The following is a 6,000-nucleotide window of genomic DNA, read 5'->3' as shown; positions in this document are numbered from 1 at the left end:
AGTTACACTGCAATTGTATTGCCCGGCAGCAGAAGTCCTGCGCGCCCAAGTCAGCTGACATGGGCCAACCCTGGGTGTTTACTGCAGGGTAGACGTATACTAAGGAGGAAAACAAAAGACTGTTTCTTAAAGCGCAGCTTTCCAATCCTCCTTAATACAACAACAAAAAATTGGAAATAATTTGTTTTTGTATTGCATGAGATCCATGAATGAGTCATCAGGGTAAAGAACAACAGTATGGAATGGAAGCTTTTTGATGTTAATTCTTTACTCTTCAAACACACCCATTTCATGGTCAAGTCCCCAAGATCGTATATAAAACAGAATTTACTTCCATTCCTACATGTGAATGCTGCTATAACCTGCAATATTTTATGGTGGGGAATACAGCGCTCTCATTTTGAAGTCTGAATCAAGCAGAGACCTCTTGTAGACAATAACATGAGACTGTGCCTTAAAATGTCCCTTGAGTCGTTTAGGAAGTTCAGCCAGGTGAACGCAAATCCACTTTGTCTATCCAAATGCTTTTCAGGACACGAGCCTAGGGGCTGTTTCAAAACTGAACATTTTCAGTTTAGTCAACGCACACATTTTAAATACCCAGGGCGAGATTCTCAAGAGGTGTAAACAGGTGCAATGCTATTGAAATTAAAGGAGTGCTGGCAATTTACACCTCCTGAGAATCAGGTTTCAGAGGCTTAAAACCACCAACACACACAGATAATATTTGATGCAGAATATTCTGTGTCACACCCATAACACTCACAGACTATGTCAAGATCTCACCCAAAGTTCAAGAAAGACTCCCATGTTCACCTATGCGGTACAGAAGGCAGCTACTGTTTCTGCACATATAATGTCAACAAATAAATCAGCACTGGTAGCAGAGTTAGACAAATACAGCCACAAATCATCAGCGCATGGGAGAGAAGAGTTTGTGTTGGCTCGCATTTCCTGGAATGTTATGAAGGCCACTTCAACAGCTGTCCAGTAACCTTTCCATAATGTAAATGGATCTGTTTAAGTCAACATCCCATTCCCTGCCTGTAAAACTGATCCCTGTGAGTGGACACCATTTGACGCAAAGGTGGAGTAAATAACTGATAAAGACCTTGCGCTCAAATTTGCCCTTGAGATCTTGTGAAACTCTATCTATGGTCACACAAGGTGTAAGTCAGAAGAGCATCAGGCACCATAGTTTTAGTTTCATTTTCAAGCTGGAGGGTGTTCTTCAGTTTTCTATCAGAGTTGCATAAACCAGTTTGTACAAATTAAGAATCTGTGCCCACCACTTGAACCAAATCGAAATTCAGCTTTTTGGGAGATTTCAAAAAGTTCAGTTCGTGTTTTCCCAATTTTTGTATTTATTTATTTTTTTAATTTTTGTTTGTTTTTGCACAGGTCTATGTGACTCTGTTCAGTCTGGGATAAAAAATGGAGGCATCGCAGCACCAAAAGGATGGCTGTTACATGTGTTATTTCCCATCTAACCAGAAGCTGGGTGTATTCAAAACCACACAAGACAACACCTGTTGTTGCAAGGTTTCCTGTCCAATGTTGCAGACTCAGGAGGTTGAATTCAGGTAGGATAACATCCCATTGGTGGTTCTCCAGAATGGACCTTTTGTGGTTTGCCCATCACAAACTTCTACGGATACTTTGCAATGCTCTGAATTTTTACAAGCGCTTAAAATAAACCCCAAAGAGAGGAAAATCTAAATATCTAAAAATAATCTTTAAAGGTTCACATCCATCTTTTACTGTCTCAAACCAACAGATAATCAACATCAGTTCAAGCCATTACATTTCTGCATCTTAGAAAAAAAATCTATTCTTGACATACTACTGTATTTCAACTAATCAAATGGCACAGGATTTCCCTTTAATAAAAGGAAGTAGTGACAAATATGTGTTACTATTACACTATCACAATAATGTGATATTAAACTAATAACAGGTTCACAGCCCCAGGTATTTTGAGCCAAAAGCTAGTTTAAGTTATGTGTTCACTTTGGCAACAGTACTTTATTCATTCTGAAACTTCATTACACACAAAGACAATAAAAATGAGAGTTCAAACGAGGGGGGTCTGGGTTCTCTTTGATATGAGGTCGTAACTCAATGTATGAGGAAATACATAATAATTTTCTCTTTTGCTTCCTCCTGGTAGTAAACTGTGAACTAAGTAATACTGCTGCTGTAAATGTAGCATAAGGATTCTGCTTCATGCCATGTTGGGTGAGTACCGTAAGTGTTAGAGATGGGCCCTAATCAAAATCCCCAGATCTGAAGACCAAGCCTTGAAGTGTTTGAAATCCAGATCTGGATTCTGGAGTTTGAGCTTCCTCTAACAGATACTTCAAATCTTAGAGACTGACTCGTGCTTTGATTAAAATAAAAGAGACGCACATTTATTAAGCCCTTCAACTCACTAACATGAACCGTTTTCTTGGCTTTTAGTCAGACACATTGACCGTAGTCCTTTAATAAGGCTCCAACATTCCTCAGGTCACCCTGCACCTCCACTCCTCACCCCTTTGCTTTTCTAAATACTGGCATAAACTGGCTCCTACAGGGCAAACTCGTCTTCTGTAGCTAGACAACCCCAGCGGCCAATAATAACCTGAACTGAGAAACTCCAGGGCCGGAGAGCACGGATGCTCTGATTTAACGCTGTTACACTCCCACTTGCAGTCTGTGAGCAAGTCGATTTCTCTTGCAAACTGCTTAAGAAATTCAGAAATTTAGAGAGCGAGGGGAAACAAATCTCCCTCAGCATACTGTAAAAGCATAAGCAGCAACCTCTCTGAGGTTTTATTTAGCCACTGCTGTAGTGGCAGGGTTAGACCATTTGTGGGTTTGTTAACATATAGACCTGGCCCTTTAAAATTCCTCCAACCCTGCAAAACAAAACAAAACAAAACAACACAACACTAAGTGATATCACATAGGACAAGAGGCATTTTAGAGGGCCAGGATACTTCTAAACACTGACCCATATTCTCCACAGGCAAGTTTTGCTCAACTTAACTGAGGTCTACGACATTGCATCTGCTTATGCCAGTCTGGTCAATCTGACCCGAAAGGATGCTTCCCCCCCGCCTCAGATCTAATCCCATGATGACTAAATCTATTTCAGGACAAAGGAAACAGGAGTTCTATATTTTTGCTCACTGTGCTATAGATTGCATGACAATTATTTTACCACTCAAATGCCAAAGGGTATAGTTAATTAAGAGGAGCTGATGGGCATGTGTCTGATATGTACTGATCTATTTCACAGGTACTGAAGATGTAGAACAGTTTTTCATTTTTTTTTTAAAGGCAATACAATTCATTCTTTCCTTAAACTAGTTTCCTTTCCTGATTCCTTTCACTTTAAAAGAAAAGTGAAAGTGTTACCTTTGCTTCACCACCATGTATAAAAATAGTTCAAAAATAAACTTCTTAAAAAAACCAGATGACTGTGAAATGGCTGCCCTGGAAGTCGCGGACTGGATTTTCTTCAGCATCGCAATACAGATGTCTCTATCCTCGTTTCAATACCCCAGGGCTGCTGGACTACTTGTTCTGAGACAGGTCACCAGCAACGTGCACCTACAGAATGCACTACGTTCTAAGCCTTCGAATAGGAGGTCTACAACAGATAGCATCACCAATAACCTAGAGATAAGCTGCCAGGAGGAATCTTTCCATAGGCACGTCTGTCATCACAGTGCCATGTTACCAGCATGGTGAGCCTTGTCGATATACATGATGGTGCCATATAACCCAGCATGGCCAATTTTGGAGGGGGAGGGGGACATGGACAGCAAACTGCTGCTGTGTATATTTAGATCTGTCTCTTCCTCCCCCCCCCCCCCGCACTTCCAAATGTAATTAGGTCGTTGCCTTACGAAATAGCATGCGGCTAAGCAAACAGAACCGTTAAGGGCCTGGAGTGTTGATACCTTATATTTCATAATAAAGGGTAATTAATGGAGAATGTGATGGAGAATTTCTTTCATACTTTAAGGCAATTGAAAAAAAAAAAAGACTGCAATAAGCGGATCCCTGCACTGCTAATTCTGGGTCAGGATCTGGCCTGATTTCCATCTTGGAAAACCCGAATGGAGTTCCAAAGCTGCTCAAAACGTCGCCCAGTCTAGTCTTTTGGGCTGGTTGAGAGACAACTGTAATTGTCCCCAATAGCTTTCTTGACTCTTTAATGCCTTGACTAAATAGCATTCATTTCCTAACCTCCTATGAAAAAGGTGCTGCACACCCAAGTGATAAACGCGTCACTGCTGGAGGCTCTCTTTATTTTTTAATACAACATCCGGTGTGGTCGCTCGCAACAACTGCCTTTGAATAGTGCGAGCCTTTCCCCTTCCTGGCAGAAGAAAGCAATTTTTTAAAGGCTGGCTTTATGAATGGCACATTAGACAAGGGCAAAGAGGTTTTAAGTGTTAAAGCAAAGTGTGTCTCCATACCACGGTACACACACAGATGCTGTTGGGCAGAAACTCTAGCGTATATTAACATATGCAACCAGCCACAGATCTCTTACTACTAGGATGTCAACAGCTGAATGGCAGAGAATGTGATGATTATCTAAGTCTGAAAGAGCATAGGGGTATGGTGAGGTGGAGGCACTGAGACACATGTGCCAGATTACACTCTCCATTAGACAAGTGTGTCTCCACTGACGATAACGAGCCAAATTCAGCCCCAGTTTAAGTGAGTACAGCTGTGTTGAAGTCAATGGAGCTAGGTCTGGCTTTGTCTCATTGGGATCGAGCTGGTGAAATTCAGGGCAGAATCAGACATTTAAGTAACCTGTTTAGGCCTTCAGAATATGACCTTTCTCCAACACAGCTCTTGCTGAAGTTAATGGGAGTTTGACTGACTAAACACTGAGTGAAGGACCTCAGATTTTGTCCTCTTTGCTTTAAATATATACATATGTTGCTTCTTATTTATTTTTTCCATTTTTTTCTATATTCATAAAAAAAATCCCCCCTCCCTTTGCTTTTAAAACAACCAATGTTCTTCCTACCGAGGGGTTAGTGAAACAGTCTGGTGGCTAGTCCACCACACGAGGCAATCTTGCCACTCTGAAAGGTGGTACATCAGGGCAAGCAGCTCATCAAGCCAGCTGTACCCTTGGACTTTCTGAAGTGCTTTTTAATACTTAGTATTCAGAAGTCTCAAGTTTAAGCTGGTTTTCCTCTTAAAACTAAGAAGTAAAACACTATGGGTGAAGAGAAATAAAGCTAATAAAGAAAATGCATCTTTCAGAAATATGTATTTAGCCACAAGCGTCTCCAGCATCCAACAGGGTCATTGGATGAAGGGCTTGTGGCCACATCCACATCCAAGGAGCTGCCTGGTAATCTCACAATAACTGACACATTCCCCTGTCGTGTGTTAAATGCCTGAGGGAAGTGGTTCATGAAATCAAAGCAGTTTGGAACAGCACACCTGTGCTCCAGGGTCCAGTTTGGGCCTAATATTGTCGATGAAGATATCTTTAGGTTATTAGTGGTGGTATATCTGCTACAGCTCTACCAGTCTTTAAAGTAGAACCATCATATAAAACTCTGACACATAAAACCAAACACAAGCACTGCAACTTGACTAAATGTAAAGCTTATAACACTAAGGAAATGTCATCACAATCGCTACTTAATGCAAACACAGTGCCCTTTCTTTTTTCTTTGAACAGATTTCATTGGAACAGAGAACAGTCAGATGAAGGAAGAACAAGTCTGACGACACAAACAAATGAACTTCTACATAAAACTTGAGGTAGAACATTGCTTTCAAGGTTTGGAAGTGCTTTACATTAGAATGACGACGACACAAAAAAGGACAACACCATGGCAGATATGGAGCGTGACTTCTGAGGTAGTACCAAGCTTATACTGACCAAGTGCTACGCTACTTGTTTTGAAAAACAAAGGAAGACACAGATATTTGCTGCTTCCCCGAAGACATTCATTCCGGTTGAGGTAGGTT

This window comes from Emydura macquarii, unplaced genomic scaffold (assembly GCF_026122565.2).
Source record: "Emydura macquarii macquarii isolate MOO-44397 ecotype Brisbane River unplaced genomic scaffold, CSIRO-AGI_Emac_v2 contig_1644, whole genome shotgun sequence".
Lineage (NCBI taxonomy): Eukaryota > Metazoa > Chordata > Testudines > Chelidae > Emydura > Emydura macquarii.
The sequence above is the reverse complement of the archived record's forward strand: the minus strand, read 5'-3'. Positions refer to the sequence as shown.